Genomic DNA, 19,072 nt, shown 5'->3' on the forward strand with positions numbered 1-19,072 from the left:
TTCTAACAGATTTATATATTAAGCTGATCTTGACTGGATTATTTGATCACTAAGAGCAGTTGAAATATATACTTAACTTGGAATCCGTCTTTATGAATTCCACTTTGTTTTGGAAAGTGTTCGAGATGCCATGTTTTGTGATTTGGATCTATAACAATAAACTGAACTGATCTAATTCATTAATAAAAACTTCTGACTGTTGTGCAGACAAGAAAGTCTGTATAGTTAAAAAGAGTATAAAATCATATCAAATCTCTTGATTATTTTTTACTTTTTTACAAAATTCAATGTTAAAGAGAGATATTTTTTCTTCCTTCAGGGAGCTCTACTTGTGAAAAAAGGGACGAAATCTTCAAGAACATTAAAAGAGAAACCTCAGTTCAGGTCATGATTCAGACATTACAGCCCAGATCAAACAGTGAGCTTTTATGTACTGTAATGAGTTCTTCAGTATTCAAGGGCACTTCCACAGCTTCTTGATTTAACTTGATTTGCTGCGTTTACATGGAGTGAGCTTTTTGTTTTCCATCTCATTTGTACAAATGAACACTAAACAAACAGACTGAAAATGCATTAGGAAGAGGATACTGTTCCAGAGGAGGCTCAGCTCTGAGCTGTCACCTGACAGACTAACAACATGGCCTTCAAGGTTAACTGTGTTAAAATGAGTAAGATACATCTGCAAAACTGCTGTTTTATTTCCACAATATGAATCTACTTGACATCCCTTTTCATTTCATTGTGGTACTCCTTTACTTTAATGCTCGTGAAGAATTAATTTTTGCTCCGTCCTACTGTGGCCCATAAGGATCAACAAAATGAAAAAGCCTCAATGCAAGTTATGCTAAAATGGAAGCTATGGAAAACTTGCTAACATAATTTTTGTATTACTCTATCATTCATCGTGGATTTAGTGATGGTTACTTTTAACCAAAAGGTTTATTGCCCCACAAAACCATATAGTGAGCAAGTGTTTCATAATTTCTAACATGCTAACATCTCATGAAAATAACAAGTAGCTTCACTCTGTCCATGATAGGATCTAATCAAAAATATTAATGGTCAAAAGCTATCTGACTATTAACAAAACTATGAGGGGAAGATAGAGCTGAAGTGAGGCAGATTTCCACAAGCAGAGTCCAAATCTAAACTTCTCATTCCTCATGTCTTCTTTTTTTATGACCAATATTTGTAATTGTGTTTTCATGTCGTCCACTGTATGAGTGGAAGGAGCAGAGAGACCATGTTTAACCAGGAGGCAAACTTGAAATAAATTGATAAAAGCGAAAAATAGTTTTGGAGTGCTCTGTTCCAAAGGGGGAAACAACTGATCGGATTATTCATGATGAATCGATTTTTAAATAATTTATTAAGTAGTTGATTAATTGTTAACTTTAATAGACACTCAAAAAGACTTGTTGAAAGAACAACACGCTCTGAGAAACGAAGCCAAAACTGTTCAAAAATATAAACATTTTGTGTTTAAGATGAAAACCTTCTTTGTCTGTAAATATGTTCAACCCAGAACTCCTTGAGTGGCAGTTTTATATTCACCTGGCTCAAATTATGTAAGAAAATATCTCACTTTTTCTGTCCAATTATTTTTGTGTTAGAACACTAATCTCCAAATCAGCTCCACACTGCATTTATGTTCAGTCCGATAGAAAGGACTGAGCTTTTCACATGTGGACATTAGAAGGACTTTTTAGCTGCAGATTCAGTTTTTGCTACAAATGAGTCTAGGCTCACTCAAGGAATTTTGTGTTATTGCATTTTAGAAACTGAATTATTTGCATATTTGCATCTTTGAAATTCATTTGTATAAAAAAGGCTTAACTGTTTCATTGAGAAATTTGCAGAATGTGCTAGATTTGTGTCAGTTTAATCTTCTGAATAATCAATAGAGTAATCAATTACTAAAATATTTGTTGGTTTCAGTTTTGCTTTTGAATTTTTTAAACTCAAACATTTTTTCATTCAAATGTACAAATTGCACATTGTTATAATATTTGAATTTTTCAATGAAAAGAAGCTGAAATCAACACTTCTGTAGGAAATTCCTGCAGATATTTTGTATTAGATTCTATTGGGAGTTGAGATTAAACTGTCATTCATTGTTAATGACACATATTAAAGGACTTCTAATAACCACTTATAAAAGCACATATAAGCTAAATGTAGGACAAATTGTGGGCTGTACAATGTTGTAGGATTTAGAGGAGCTGATTTTAAAATGGTTGGAAGATTGAAGCCTCAGTGGTTCAGTAGTCACTGTCCAGTCTCACCAAATTCATCTCTGGATGTGTCATAGCAGCACGTCTCTCAGCTAACGGGGAAAAAAAACAACATTTCTTCATCATTTTTCCTTTTTGTTTCCTTTGGTAAACTGACTCATTTTGACCACGTTTGTCAGCTAATGGGCCAGTGGCCAGTCCATTTATCAGGGAGTCAAGCTGTTTTTGAACTGAGCCTCCTCTCCTCACGCAGAGACTTGTCAGCTCTGCTCTGTGTTCACACACTGCACTGTGAAATATGGCATGACAGCAACTGCAGAGGTTTTAAGCCCCAGTTTGTGACCCTACTTACACAAGAAAGAAATATGGATTCTGACTTCAGGCTTTTGAGGCAAAACTCAGCAGAAAAGATGTTTGTGTAACTCTGCATAAGAAATGGCTCCAGAGAAGGAAAGGCTGGTCTGAAGGTCTGTCCTGTTCATGCTCAACTGCTTTTATGTTTTGCTTCAAAAATTGATTGCTTTAATTTGGCACTAAATAAAAATGGACCATGTGACAAATTAAGACACCCTATATATTTAATATCAATGCTGACCATGCAGAAAAATTCAAGCCATATATATATAAAAAAAAAAAAAATTCCCTTCTCACCCACCGCGGGTGGTTCTTATCCTCTGTGCTCGGGTCCTCTACCAGAGGCCTGGGAGCTTGAGGGTTCTGCGCAGTATCTTGGCTGTGCCAAGGACTGCACATTTCTGGACTGAGATGTCTGATGTTGTTCCTGGGATCTGTTGTAGCCATTGGTCCAGTTTGGGGGTGACTGCCCCGAGGGCCCCGATGACCACAGGCACCACTGTGGTCTTCACCTTCCAGGCCCTCTCCAGTTCCTCCCTGAGGCCCTGGTATTTCTCTAGTTTCTCGTGCTCCTTTTTCCTGATGTTGCAGTCGCTTGGTATTGCTACATCTACCACAACGGCTTTCCTCTGTTGTTTATCCACTACGACAATGTCTGGTTGGTTCGCCATTACCATTTTGTCTGTCTGGATCTGGAAGTCCCACAGGATCTTAGCTCTGGCGTTCTCCGCCACCTTTGGGGGTGTTTCCGACTTTGATCTCGGGGTTTCCAGTCCATATTCTGCACATTGTATATATATATATATATATATATATATATATATATATATATATATATATGTATACAGTAAAAATTGATTGCAGATTTTTTTTAATACATTATGTAGGAAATATTGAACAATTGGCATTAAAACTAGGAGTGAACTGATAAATTGGCACTGATTTTCTTAATTTTGGGAGATTGACGATCAGCCAATACATGAGAAGCCGATCTTATATGTATCAACAAAGGCCTGAAAAACAGCCTGTCTTCTGCTCTAAGGGAGGACCGACTGATGCCAACTTAACAACGTTATCACTATTTTCAGCAATTTTTCAGACAAAAAATTATCTCTAATGGCCAAAATTTGATTTGGGAGGTCAGGCTTTATAAAGATTCTGATTGGCCAAAACATTTCAGTCAGTGCACCCCTAATTAAAACCTAAGCTGAAATGGACCCTGTAACATTATAATGATATCCACCAACGAATGGCAGAAAATTAAGTAATAGAAATTTATGGGCTCAGTCAAAGTCCAAATTTTGAAGCAGTGGTGTGACTTAAAACTGGCTTAAAAGTTAGAAGTGGGCCAAACCGTCCTTATAATAGATATTAAAGGTTACTTTGATCTCCAGAGATAAATTGAAACAAAATGTGATATTGATCTATGAATAGTTATTGGTGTTGATAGTTATTAATAAGTAATACATAGTTATACAGTATGTATATGAATAGTAATTACTATCATATATGTATATGAATAGTAAGTACAGACTGTTTGTCTGTCTGTTGCGCTGAACATGAGAAATGTTAACAATGTTCTGTGTTCTAACAGAGTTTTAGTGAATTGTTAGGATTCTTGCAAAAGGATGGATGAAATCTGCAGGATTATCACACCATCAAAGAGAATCAGAAGAGCTCTGTAATCCCAGGAGGGTTCTAAATGCCAATGCAGTGGAGAGCACTCACTCATGCTTTTAGTTGATGACCTTTTCATCTCTGCTCTAATGTTGTTCTATAAAATGAAGAATCAGTGATTTATTGAAATAATGTGTAGCATTCTCACACATTTGTTGTTTGTTTTTTTATCTGAAAATAAAAGAAGCATACTGTTGATGCCACCACAACCGTTTTTCAGATGTTTCTCTACAGTGACAATCAAAAAAACCCACAGCTTTAAAAGGGAAACATGAAATGGAAAGAGAGTTAGTAGATACAAACTGTGCATTTGACTTGGTCTGGTAAGTTACCATGACAGCTTGAAGTCACATCTAAGTGTAAGACAGTGTTGTTTAAGTGATGCGAGTGTGTGTGACGTAAAAGTGATTTTAAAAAGGAAGCCCAGGGCTTCATGGTGACAAAACCAATTAGTGTAAAAATCATGAACATGCAGCTGCATTTTAATGAATCCCAGCTCATTTTCTGCTGTCTGAGCTGTCTTTCTTTTCTTCTGTCTCAAAACTACAAGCTAGCTAACAGAAGATCTAAAAAAATGTCATGCAGCGGGACACTGTGTTGTTAAATGAGTATTGTGAAACTTCGTGGCAGCTGTCTGGATCCTCTATTGGAAGGACTGTAGACCATAACCTTGTTTCAGCTGTTCACCTTTTATAGTACAATGGAAAATAGGTAGATATACAATTATCCAAAGGTTTCAAAGTGGTAAATGACTAAAACTGAAAAATAACAAATCATTCCTATGGCTCAGAATCCTTTTACTGGCATACTAGTGTTTTTTTATACTGTTGTATTTTGACATAGGTGATCTAATTTTAATAGGTTTCCATAGTAAGTACATCCTTATTTATGTTAGTATAAGGCCAATTTTCCAGTAACATTTACAGGGGTCTTCATTGACAGTTCAGGGTTACTTCAAGGGATCCATGACTAGTTGTAACAACAGATTGTAAACAAGAAACATTAATTTCAGATGTAAAAACAATACAGTAAAATACCGCTTACAAGATTACTGTTTGTTTTTGTTTTTTTGTGACTGTGTGAACATGTTACCCAGACCTATTTATTCATGTTGAGGAGAGTTATGTTTTATTACTAGAACATGTTATTCTTTTAGGAATATTGAGTAAATTCCCTTAAAAATTAAAGGTAAAGTCAGATCAAGTTTATTGTTTTATTTAGATATAAAGCTGAGATAATTTCACAATGCTATTGATGAAGTAATGTTATGTTGTAAAGGGTTGTGTTGTGTTTGATTGATCATTCTGTCCAGGAGTTGTATGTGCAGTGAACCAAAGGAGGAAAAACTATCAATGAAACCTGTCACTGTAAGCTCATTAACAACAAAGGAGGAGTACAGTATGGTGGAGTAAATAAGATTTACTGATAAATTATTCACTGAGAAGGTTTTATAATACTGACCCAGGAACAAACCATAGTTCAGTTCTGTTACCTTGTGAAAAAACCCACATAACCAAAACAAAAAAAAAAGCATTTCTTCATGTTCAATGTTCTTCATGTTATTAAATAGTTTTAACAAACATTGTTTTTTTTAGTTATTTTCTACGAGGTTATGGTTTCACTTTCTGTGTGAATCAGGCTACTCAGTCAGGTAACCGGAAGTACATTCATTTTGTTATTAAAGAAGAGTCATGCAACAGACAGATAAAACACATCAGAAAAGCATTTGCTGTTAGTCTGCAAGCTAATTATGAATGATTTTTATGAACGTAGTAGATATTAATCTTAATTTTTATTTGTACTTTTTTCACAAACAAGCACAAGCATTAGAATTCAAATTGAATAGAAATACTATTGCCCTGGAAATCCAGGTAAATAGAATCTTGCTAATTCAAACTGGGACAAAAATATAAAAACAGAAAAGTAAGAAAAAGAAACTGTTCTACTATATAGGAAATATATAATACTGTAGAATTTATAAACATAGCTGTGCTGCTTTGACAGCATTTTTTGTTAATAGTTTATGGTTATTGTGTTAATGCCATTGTAAGTTATTTGTAATCGCAATAAGTGCGAAGGCTTTTATTTTGAAGAATTACTGTGTTGTCTGCCACGGACTTCCTGTTTGGTAATTTCCGGTTTTCTCCGTGAGCTGCAGCAAGCATGGCTGAATGTGTTGTGTCTTCAGCATTTAATCCTGTGCCATCCGCGAGAAATTAAGGCGAAGCAATGCTGTAAGTGTTATTTTCTGATAACATACATGTTGTGTAAGATGTATCAGATATTATTTTACGAAGATGTTAATGTTTAGTTATGGCGGCGGATATTCTTGTTTAACCATTCATAGTGGATTGCATATAACTGCAGAGTTTATGTATGTACTGTAAGTTTCTTCGGACACATAACTAAGTTTGTATTGTTTGTTCTGTTTACAGTTTTCACCCAGCTTATGATACGTGGAAGTCGACAGTAAATGTTCAATCTTGCTACACGTCTCCCTCTCATCAATTTGCTGTGGTTTACCTTGGTGTTTAGTCGGAGTTGTTACACTTTTGATGAGAACACTACAGTGAAAAAGCAAGATTCAAGGTTTCAAGTGGAAAATGGCATCCAGCAGCAGGTCATCTTTGTCCTCCAGTACGAAGACGTCAAAATCTTCAGCCAGTGTAGCTCGTGCTAGAGCCAAAGCAGAGGCTGCCAAGGTAAGAGCCTCATATGCAAGCCATGAAGCTAAACTCAAGCTGGAGAAGGCTGTCAAAAAGGCAGAAAAAGCTAAAAGAGATGCTCAAAGTCAACTGGAAACTGTACAAATTGACACAAAGCTGGAAATGTTAAAGTTTCAAAAAGAGGCTGCTGCAGCAACAGCTGAAGCTCAAGTCTTAGAACAGGCTGAGGCAGTTCAGGTTTTGGATGAAACGGGGATGTCTGATTCGGACAAAGTGAAACTTGAACGCACTAGCAAGTATGTTCAGTCTCAAATTGAACTAAAGAATTCAGATCAAGCTTCTCTGCAGCATATTGATTCACATGCTAAGGACTTTCCAAAAGAGACACACAGTACAAAAACAGAGAAATCTGAAAATGTGGAACCTCGTGAACCAGTGTTTTCATCCAAACCTCAAATAAAATCATACAGCGAAAAAGACAGCCAGCCTTTGTATCCTAATTATGTCCCATTGGCTGCCAGGTCTAGAGAACCAGTAAATAGGATAGTGACTTCTGAGCCGTTAGCAGAGTTTTTGGCCAGACGCGACCTTGTCAGTTCAGTTCTTTACCAATTCGATGATAAGCCTGAAAATTATCGAGCACGGTATTCTTCGTTCAACAGTGCTGTTAGTGAGGTTCGACTCACAGCAACTCAGGAATTGGACCTTATGACCAAATGGCTTGGAAAAGAGTCAAGTGAACAGGTTAAGCGGCTACGTTCAGTTCATATTGGAGATCCTCAAGCAGCTTTGAACAAAGCATGGGAGAGACTTCGTGAGTGTTATGCTGCTCCAGAGATCATTGAAAGATCTCTGTTTCAAAGACTGGAAAGCTTCCCTAAAATCTCCGCTAAGGATAACGTCAGGTTACGAGACCTTGGGGATTTACTGATGGAAATCCAAGGAGCCAAAGAGGATGGATATCTCCCTGGACTTGCATACCTGGATACTTCACGTGGAATCAGCTCAATTATTGAAAAACTTCCGTTTGCACTACAAGAGAAATGGATCTCTGCGGGTTTGTGGTATAAAGAACAAAACCACGATCGCTTCCCTCCCTTCAGCTATTTTTCTGATTTTGTGTGCTATGAAGCAAAGAAGAGGAACGACCCAAGTTTCATGAGTCAAGGAAACGCAGTCACGTTTGTCAAATCAGAGAGAGGAATGAGTAAGAGTTTTAACTCACACAAACCAGTTTTGGTTTCAAAAACTGATGTCTTAACCAATGATGATCTCAGCAAAACTTGTCCGTTACACAATAAACCACATCCTCTCAGGAAGTGCAGGGTTTTCAGGAATAAATCATTCAGTGACAGAATGGCCTTTCTGAAGGAGAAAGGAATTTGTTTTAAGTGTTGCTCCTCTGTCTCACATTTTGCTCGAGATTGCAAAGCCTTCCTAAAATGTTCTGAGTGCAACAGTGTAAATCATGATACAGTTATGCATCCTGAGCCATCCACCAAGTCAGCCAAAGTTCCTTCATCCCAGCAGGACAATGGCGGGGAGAGTGATGGTCAAGTCAGTGAGGATATCGTTTCGAACAGTTGTACAGAAGTTTGTGGTCCAAGTGCTTTGGGGCGATCATGTTCAAAAATCTGCCTGGCAAAGGTTTATCCCAGTCATTCCAGGCATATGGCAATTAAAACTTATGTCATCTTGGATGACCAGAGTAATCGCTCCTTAGCTAGACCAGAGTTTTTTGAACAATTTAAAGTAGAGAGCAAACCCTTCACATATCACCTTCGAACGTGCTCAGGCATGATTGAAACATCTGGAAAAAGGGCAGAAGGATTTCAGATTGAATCAATGGATGGGAAGGTTCAGATCTCACTCCCGTCACTCATCGAATGTCCAGAGATTCCAAATAACCGATCTGAAATTCCAACACCAAGTGCGGTACAACATCAACCTCATCTCTGTCACATGGCAGATCAAATTCCAGAACTGGATCCAGATGCAGAAATCCTACTTTTGCTTGGAAGGGATGTTTTAAGAGCACACAAGGTCAGGCAGCAGGTTAACGGACCACACAACGCCCCTTTCGCCCAACGTTTGGATTTAGGTTGGGTTGTGATTGGAGAAGTTTGTCTTGGGGATGTACATAAGCCAATGATAAGCACATACAAGACAAATGTGTTGGAAAGACATCGCCATTCAATTTTTCCACCCTGTACAAGCCTCATTCATGTTAAAGAAAGTGATGAAACTCTTAGCAGATTCACCGAGCCAGAAAAGATGCTCGGCAGCCAAGTATTTGTCCAAACAGAGAATGACAACAAGCCTGGTCCATCTCTGGAAGATACAGTGTTCCTACATATAATGGACAAGAACGTTTACAAAGACGAAAGCAACAACTGGGTTGCCCCACTCCCATTCAGGGAACCACGACAACGACTACCTAATAATAAAGAGCAGGCAGTCAAACGGTTTGTATCTCTGCAGCGAACTCTTGAACGGAAACCTGAGATGCAGAACCAGTATGTGACCTTTATGGAGAAAATATTCACCAATGGACATGCAGAGTTAGCTCCACCATTGAAAGAGGGAGCGCAGAGGTTCGGTGCTGATACCATCAACTTTGTAGAAAGGCATTTTTATGTGGATGACGGTTTAATGTCAGTACCATCTGAGGCTGATGCAATTGACCTCCTGCACCGGACGAAAAACTCACTGGTTGAGTCAAACATCCGTCTACACAAGTTTGTGTCGAACAGTCAGTCAGTCACAGAAGCTTTTCCGCCAGAGGACCGTGCTCCAAGGACCAAGGATCTCGATCTTGAACAAGAAGCTACACCCACTCAGCGCAGCTTGGGTCTTCTTTGGGAGATTACGACTGACATGTTCACTTTCTCAGCATCTACTACAAGCAAGCCGTTCATTCGTCGGGGAGTTCTCTCTACTGTTAACAGTATTTTTGACCCCTTGGGGTTACTAGCCCCTGTCACCATCTATGGAAGGGCTCTTCTGAGGGAACTAGCAACTGAACCGAATGAATGGGATAGCCCACTACCAGAAGAAAAGCGTCTAAAATGGGAATCCTGGAGGGATTCACTTCAAGACCTGAAGCAGCTTCATGTTCCCCGGATGTACACGCAGACCTCACTCAGTACAGCTGTAAATACTGAATTGCATGTGTTCTCAGATGCATCAAATAAGGCCATTGGGGCTGTAGCCTACCTGAGAACAGTTCAAGAAGAAGGACAAACTGAGATGGGTTTTGTTATGGCCAAGGCTAAGCTTGCCCCTCAGTCTGAGCCTACAATCCCCAGGCTAGAACTGTGTGCTGCGGTCTTGGCAGTAGAAATGGCAGATCTCATTCAAGAAGAGTTGGATGTGAAAATAGATGAAGTCAAGTTCTATACTGACAGCAAAGTGGTCCTTGGCTACATATGCAATGAGTCGAGGCGGTTCTATGTCTATGTCCACAATAGAGTGATGTGCATTCACCAATCTTCAAGGCCAACTCAGTGGAACTACGTGTGCACAGACGAGAACCCAGCTGACCATGCCTCACGGTCTGTGCCTCCATCCCAGCTAGCACAGACTTCGTGGTTCACTGGACCCTCTTTTCTCTATCAATCACCTGAAGGCAAACAGTGTACAGGTCAGAGGTTTGAACTGATTGAGCCAGAAAAGGACATTGAAATCAGACCACAAGTTCAGACCTGTTCTACTGTTATAGAAAACGCTACTCTTTCTACAGATCGCTTCAAACGGTTTTCATCTTTTAGCTCCCTGTTGAGAGGAGTTGCATATTTGATCCACATGGTGAAATCCTTCAAGCGTTCCAACCACAAGACTGAGTGTGTAGGTTGGCACAAATGCAACTTACCCCGCTCTGCTGAAGAGATATCTCAAGCTAAAAAAGCCATCCTAAAAGCAGTGCAAACAGCTTTTGCAAAAGAAAGGTCAGCTCTACTGGCTAAGAAAACCGTGTCAGGAAATAGCCCTTTGCAGAAGCTATTGAGGAAAAATGTATTTAAAACTTTGAACAAAATGTTTGGCTCGGCTCTTCCTCAACACAGCCGGGTTCTTCTCGGCGAGCGGGCCAGCTGTAAAACGAAACTAACAAGGCGTGTTGACGTCACAGATCACAGAGTTTAATTCATACAAAGCAATGAACAACAAAGCTGCAGAGATACAGAGATATGCATTTCTCATAAAATAACAACACACAAGGAGAGACAAAAAACAAACACGAAACACACAGACAGACAAAGGCGCCCAACGTGGAGAGAAAAAAGATGGCAAAAACTCTCTCTCTCTCTCTCTTTACACTTCGTTTTAAACAAAAGGGGTGTTTCCGTATTTTAATCTATGCAACGAAGGCGTTCCGTTGTTCAACCAATCAGAGACCTGTTTTCGGCCCCAGAAAAACCTGAGACGTTTTTCCCCTTTACACCCAAACTCGAACGGGCGTCTGGTCTCCGTCAAGCCAGAAGGGGAAGAACACTTAATCTCAGAGGTACTGGGTACGACTGTCCCCGGCACCGAAGTCCTGAGATAAATCTCGCAGACTCCCCTGGAGTTTTGACGTCCCACATTCCAGCTGCCGTTTCCATGGAGATGCTAATTTATGGCCCTTGTGTGCTCTTTCAGCAGACAGTGGAAGGCGTCTGCTTGTCTCCTTGGGCCATCTCAAAGGGTCACACAAAGCCTGTTTTTCCAATAAAAATGCTTAATATTCCTTTACACATGTTGTAAGTATTTTAGCACTTAAAAAATCATTTTCCTTTACAAAGCTAAGACCAATCTTAGAAGATGACCTGATTTGTGTTGGAGGCAGGCTGAAGTACTCTGATCTGACACCTGCCGAAAAGAATCCCGTAGTCCTACCTAGGGATGATCATGTATCACTCCTTCTAACAAGACATTACCATGAGCAGGTTCAACACCAAGGTCGTCACCTGACTGAAGGAGCCATAAGAGCAGGAGGCTTGTGGATATTAGGAGGCAAGTCTCTGGTAAAATCACTTATCCATAAGTGTATAACTTGTCGTAAACTACGTGGAAAAATGGAAGAACAACAGATGGCAGATTTGCCACTGGAGCGACTTAAAGTATGTCCTCCTTTTACCTATGTGGGCGTGGATGTTTTTGGGCCCTGGTCTGTGACGGCAAGGCGCACTCGAGGAGGGCACTCAGAGTCAAAACGATGGGCAATTCTTTTCAGCTGCATGACATCAAGAGCAGTCCACATTGAACTAATAGAATCTCTGGACACATCTAGCTGCATTAATGCTTTGAGACGGTTTTTTGCATTAAGAGGACCAGCCAAACAGCTCAGATCTGATTGTGGCACAAACTTTATTGGGGCTTGCAAAGAGCTACAGATGGACACAAGAATGCAGAAGTACCTCACCGATCAGGAATGTGTCTGGGAATTCAACCCGCCTCATGCCTCTCACATGGGGGGTTCATGGGAGCGGATGATTGGCGTGGCAAGGAGGATTTTGGATGCTATGCTACTCCAGCAAAACATCTCCTTGACTCACGAAGTCCTGTGTACTCTAATGTCGGAAGTTACTGCCATTATCAATGCCCGTCCCTTAATGCCTGTTTCTACAGATCCAGGAAATCCTTTCATCCTGTCACCTGCAATGCTTCTTACTCAAAAGGTTGGAGTCCCACCACCTCCTGGAAATTTTCCTGATAAAGACTTGCTTACAAGGCAGTGGAGGCAAGTACAAGCATTGGCAAATCACTTTTGGACTCGTTGGAGACGAGAGTACCTGCCATCTTTACAACAACGTTCAAAATGGACAGTACCCAAAAGAAACCTAGAAATAGGTGACTTAGTTCTTCTGAAAGACAAGCAGGTTCCTCGCAACTGTTGGCCACTGGCAAGGATCACTGCCACATTCCCAGGACAAGATGGATATGTAAGAAAGGTCGAGGTCACAACAGCAGAGCAAGGCAACCCAAAATCATATGTTAGACCTATCACAGAAGTTGTTTTGCTTCTGCCTAATGAATGACCTATGGACTAATGTTTGATGATCCTACGACACAGTGACCTCACAGAGGTCAGACGGGGAGTGTGCTGCTTTGACAGCATTTTTCGTTAATAGTTTATGGTTATTGTGTTAATGCCATTGTAAGTTATTTGTAATCGCAATAAGTGCGAAGGCTTTTATTTTGAAGAATTACTGTGTTGTCTGCCACGGACTTCCTGTTTGGTAATTTCCGGTTTTCTCCGTGAGCTGCAGCAAGCATGGCTGAATGTGTTGTGTCTTCAGCATTTAATCCTGTGCCATCCGCGAGAAATTAAGGCGAAGCAATGCTGAAAGTGTTATTTTCTGATAACATACAAGTTGTGTAAGATGTATCAGATATTATTTTACGAAGATGTTAATGTTTAGTTATGGCGGCGGATATTCTTGTTTAACCATTCATAGTGGATTGCATATAACTGCAGAGTTTATGTATGTACTGTAAGTTTCTTCGGACACATAACTAAGTTTGTATTGTTTGTTCTGTTTACAGTTTTCACCCAGCTTATGATACGTGGAAGTCGACAGTAAATGTTCAATCTTGCTACACGTCTCCCTCTCATCAATTTGCTGTGGTTTACCTTGGTGTTTAGTCGGAGTTGTTACACTTTTGATGAGAACACTACAATAGCATACTCAGATTAGAAGAAATGTGCAACTGGGTATGATGAGAAATATACCAGAGTTCATATTTGTACATCTTGTTTACAAGATATTTCCATCCATCCATCCATCCATCCATCCATCTTCTTCCGCTTATCCGAGGTCGGGTTGCGGGGGTAGCAGCTTCAGAAGGGAGGCCCAGACTTTCCTCTCCCCGGCCACTTCTTCCAGCTCTTCCGGGGGTATCCCGAGGCGTTCCCAGGCCAGCCGAGAGACATAGTCTCTCCAGGGTGTCCTGGGTCTTCCCCGGGGCCTCCTCCCGGTGGGACGTGCCCGGAACACCTCACCAGGGAGGCGTCCAGGAGGCATCCTGACCAGATGCCCAAGCCACCTCAACTGGCTCCTCTCGATGTGAAGGAGCAGCGGCTCTACTCTGAGTCCCTCCCGGATGACTGAGCTTCTCACCCTATCTCTAAGGGAGAGCCCAGCCACCCTACGGAGAAAACCCATTTCGGCCGCTTGTATCCGCGATCTCGTTCTTTCGGTCATGACCCAAAGCTCATGACCATAGATGAGGGTGGGAACGTAGATCGACCGGTAAATCGAGAGCTTCGCTTTTTGGCTCAGCTCTCTCTTCACCACGACGGACCGGTACAGCGCCCGCTTGACAGCAGACGCTGCGCCAATCCGCCTGTCGATCTCCCGCTCCCTTCTTCCCCCATTCGTGAACAAGATCCCGAGATACTTAAACTCCTCCACTTGGGGCAGGACACCCCCCCTGACCCGGAGAAGGCACTCTACCCTTTTCCGGCTCAAGACCATGGCCTCGGATTTGGAGGCACTGATCCCCATCCCGGCCGCTTCACACTCGGCTGCGAACCGATCCAGCGAGAGCTGCAGATCACGATCTGATGAAGCCAAAAGGACCACATCGTCTGCGAAGAGCAGAGATGAGATCCTAAGGCCACCAAATCGGATCCCCTCAACACCTTGGCTGCGCCTAGAAATTCTGTCCATGAAAGTGATGGACAGAATCGGTGACAAAGGGCAGCCCTGGCGGAGTCCAACTCTCACTGCAAACGAGCCCGACTTACTGCCGGCAATGCGGACCAGACTCTGACACCGGTCATACAGGGACCTGACAGCCCGTATCAAAGGGCCCGGTACCCCATACTCCCGGAGAACCCCCCACAGGGCTCCCCGAGGGACACGGTCGAACGCCTTCTCCAAGTCCACAAAACACATGTAGACTGGTTGGGCAAACTCCCATGCACCCTCCAGGACCCTGCTGAGGGTGTAGAGCTGGTCCAGTGTTCCACGACCAGGACGAAAACCACACTGCTCTTCCTGAATCCGAGGTTCGACTATCCGACGGACCCTCCTCTCCAGGACCCCTGAATAGACCTTGCCAGGGAGGCTTAAGAGTGTGACCCCTCTATAATTGGAGCACACCCTCCGGTCCCCCTTTTTGAACAGGGGGACCACCACCCCAGTCTGCCAATCCAGGGGAGCTGCCCCCGATGTCCATGCGATATTGCAGAGTCGCGTCAACCAACACAACCCTACAACATCCAGAGCCTTAAGGAACTCCGGGCGGATCTCATCCACCCCCGGGGCCCTGCCACCGAGGAGCTTCTTAACCACCTCGGCGACCTCGCCCCCAGAGATTGGAGAGCCCAACCCAGAGTCCCCAGGCTCCGCTTCCTCAGTGGAAGGCATGTTGGTGGGATTGAGGAGGTCTTCGAAGTACTCTGCCCACCGGCCCACAACGTCCCGAGTAGAGGTCAGCGGCACACCATCCCCACTATAAACAGTGTTGGTGCTGCACCGCTTCCCCCCCCTGAGACGCCGGATGGTGGACCAGAATCGCCTCGAAGCCGTGCGGAAGTCTTTCTCCATGGCCTCTCCAAACTCCTCCCACGCCCGAGTTTTTGCCTCAGCAACCGCCCGAGCCGCATGCCGCTTCGCCCGCCGGTACCCATCAGCTGCTTCCGGAGTCCCACAGGCCAAAAAGGCCCGATAGGACTCCTTCTTCAGCCTGACGGCATCCCTCACCGAAGGTGTCCACCAACGGGTTCGAGGGTTGCCGCCGCGACAGGCACCGACAACCTTGCGGCCACAGCTCCGATCGGCCGCCTCGACAATGGAGGCACGGAACACGGTCCACTCAGACTCCATGTCCCCTACCTCCCCCTGGACGTGTTCGAAGTTTTGCCGGAGATGGGAGTTAAAGCTCCGTCTCACAGGGGATTCCGCCAGACGTTCCCAGCAGACCCTCACAACACGTTTGGGCCTGCCAGGTCTGACCGGCTTTCGCCCCCACCACCGGAGCCAACTCACCACCAGGTAGTGGTCAGTGGACAGCTCCGCACCTCTCTTCACCCGAGTGTCCAAGACATATGGCCGCAGATCCGATGAAACGATGACAAAGTCGATCATCGAACTGCGGCCTAGGGTGTCCTGGTGCCAAGTGCACATATGGACACCCTTATGCTTGAACATGGTGTTCGTTATGGACAATCCATGGCGAGCACAGAAGTCCAGCAACAGAACACCGCTCGAGTTCAGGTCGGGCGGGCCGTTCCTCCCAACCACGCCCCTCCAGGTCTCACTGTCGTTGCCCACGTGAGCGTTGAAGTCCCCCAGCAGAACAAGGGAGTCCCCAGGAGGAGCACTCTCCAGTACCCCCTCTAAGGACTCCAAAAAGGGTGGGTAATCTGAACTGTCACAAGATATTTAAGAATTTATATTCAATATGTTGCAGTTGCAGAAGATAATCTTTTATTGCACAATAAAAGATAACCTTTTATCTTTATTGTTATGATAAAGATTATATCTTTATCTTGTAAGATAAAGACAAAGATGTTATCTTTATCTTACAAAATAAAGATAATTATCAATTAATAATTATCAAGTATTAACTGATAATTATTATCAGTTAATAATTATAATAAATTGATTATAATTATTATTATAATCAGTTAATAAGAATTAATAATATAATAAAATAATAATAATTGCAAAACTGATTGTTACTGATTAATTTTTTTCATAAGTTCTAAAGTTCCAAAAACACGTGTTAAAAACATATGTCCTATTTGCAACAACTAGACTGTCTATAAAATGGATTCCTCTCGTTGAAGGCTTTACTCTTTTCATTGCTATTACAAATCAGTGATGATCAACAACATTTGACTTTTTGACATAAAAATTAAGAACAAAAACTCTCTCATCTCAAAGTAAAAACTAATTTGTACAAAATAATGACAATTAAATATCCAATACCTTTAAAGTGACTGACCTTATTCAACAGAAGTCCAGCCAAATGGTGCTGGTAGTCTCATGATGAGTGGAATGGAAATCACCTGAGTGCAAGGTTATCTGCTGATGTCCTGCCCTATCTAAACCACAGAGTCACATACTGCTGTCCTTTTAAAATGGAACATAGAAAAATATTCACACCCCTTTTTAGGCATTCAGACCTCAATTCTGGATCGAATATTTTCTCACTCAACAAAACAAACTGAACTCAGAATTAAGAGGTAAAATGTCCCCTGATTTTAAAGCTTTGAGTGAAGTACCATCACTAAAATTATCCTCATGCCGAAAAGGTCAAGTGTGTCTAATTAGCTCCGTGAGGTTGATGTGACTCAACAACATGACTCCACAGTGCTAATTGCCCCTGGCAAATAAAGTGATGCCATATTGACAAGTGGAGAGTTAAAGAGACGTGCTGCTATTGGCGACATTGTTGCCTGTCTTTCTGCTGTGCCCTACATTTTCCAATTATTGACTGCAAATATTCTTCATTCTAGAATCTTACTGCTTATACATCATTAGCAGCAGTGATCAATCACTGATTATTAAATGAAATGTCCATTAAGGCTGAGGGGGATTTCCATTCTGGGAATAGGGCCAAGAAGTAATCCTGGAGCAGCAGCAGAAGCACAGGGACTGCTGCTCTTCCATTTACATCCATCCACTGACTGCGAGGTCATTGGAGGTCACATCTTTTTCTTTTATTTTCAGATGCTTCCTGGTTTAGACGTGGACCTACATGTGGGCTAAAAAAAACACACAGGTGTTTGCATTAACAAACAACAATTGCTGCCATTCAGTTATATCACTCCACATTTCGCATCTAATCCAATCTGTTCAACTCTTTCTGTCCTTCAGGCTCATTTCCTCTAATTTGTTATCAAAATGAAATTTGGACCTGATTACACATTCATCTTAACAGCTGTTGTTTACTTGATTAAGGTCTTTGTATGAAAAGCTATGTTTTCCGTGTATGCTACTAATTTCTGACATAAATGGTAATGATTTTTAAAAACCCTTAAAGTGGACATATCATGCTTTTAAATCCTTCCTCTTCACATGCAAATAATTTAATTAGGGTCTATTTAAAGTACAACTGCAATGCTTTGATCTGAATTCCTCATTATTGTAGCTTCACATACCCATCATGTACTTCTAAAATTGAGAAATGTTGAGTTTTACTACACAAATTTGGTGGGAGGGCTGCACAGTGGCGCAGTTGATAGCGCTGTTGCCTGGGTTCGATTCCTGGCCTGGAATCTGTCTGCATGTTCTCCCTGTGCATGTGTGGGTTCTCTCCAGGTACTACGGCTTCCTCCCACAGTCCAAAAATATGACTGTCGGGTTAATTGGTCTTTCTAAAGTGTGTGTATGTATGGTCATCTGTCTCTGTGTTGCCCTGCGACAGAGTAGCGACCTGTCCAGGCTCTACCCCTCCTCTCACCCGAAACATTCGAAGAAGATAGGCACCAGCACCCCTCCCAACTCCACTAGGTACAAGGGAGTAAGAAGATGGATGGAAATTTGGTGGGAAATGTATATTTTTTCAAGACAGCCTCTCTTATTGTCAACCCTGCAGTAAACACTTGGTATTACCTTGTTTTGCCAAAAGGACAGCACTTAGTGGTCTTTTCCAAGAATATATTCAAAGCCTTCCCTTACCACTTTGTTTTAAATGATACTGGCTGCACTGCCTGTTCTGTCTGCCTGTAATTTTTGGAGTCTTTCTGCCTGGATACACTTCAGTTCTCTGCGATTACAGGATCTTCAGCTTCAGCAGTGTAACCTCTGTTGCTTCCAGAAAGTGCAGAAGCAACAGTCACATCTCCAATGCAGAGAATCTTTCATTAAGTCAGAATGTGCTATGGCTTAGGCTGGTCACTAGTGAGGCCAGTGGAAATATTTCAGTTTCAGCTAGTGGTTTATTTTTGTTTGGTGCAGCGGGTGTGAAGTTGAATGTGGTAGCAAATGTCGATGATGGGGGGATATTTTGGCTCAAAGCTAGAGACGATAATTCATCTAAGTGAGGGGTTCTTCCTTTTAGTTGTCTCGTCAAATTTGAAGTGTCAGACCTTTCTTCGGCTTAACTCCCAGAGTTTCAGGGTGAGCTGTTTGGTGAGGTGAATGCGACCTCTCCGTTGTGTTGAAGAAGAGTTCAATATCCAAAATAACCAGCACTTATCTCAAT

The 19,072-nt window shown here is 42.0% G+C and overlaps 1 protein-coding gene and 1 long non-coding RNA gene across 4 annotated transcripts in view; one reads left to right on the forward strand and one right to left on the reverse strand.

Annotated features, from left to right (window-relative positions):
* nlgn1 (neuroligin 1) overlaps positions 1 to 19,072 on the reverse strand; it is a 363,572-nt gene that overhangs the window by 233,586 nt on the left and 110,914 nt on the right. The gene's annotated exons all lie outside the window — the stretch shown is intronic.
* On the forward strand, positions 6,370 to 6,751 carry LOC114150628 (uncharacterized). Its single transcript, XR_003596794.1, has 2 exons — positions 6,370 to 6,499; positions 6,701 to 6,751. It is a non-coding gene; the product is annotated as an uncharacterized LOC114150628 (long non-coding RNA).

This window comes from Xiphophorus couchianus, chromosome 9 (assembly GCF_001444195.1).
Source record: "Xiphophorus couchianus chromosome 9, X_couchianus-1.0, whole genome shotgun sequence".
In the NCBI taxonomy this organism is placed as follows: domain Eukaryota; kingdom Metazoa; phylum Chordata; class Actinopteri; order Cyprinodontiformes; family Poeciliidae; genus Xiphophorus; species Xiphophorus couchianus.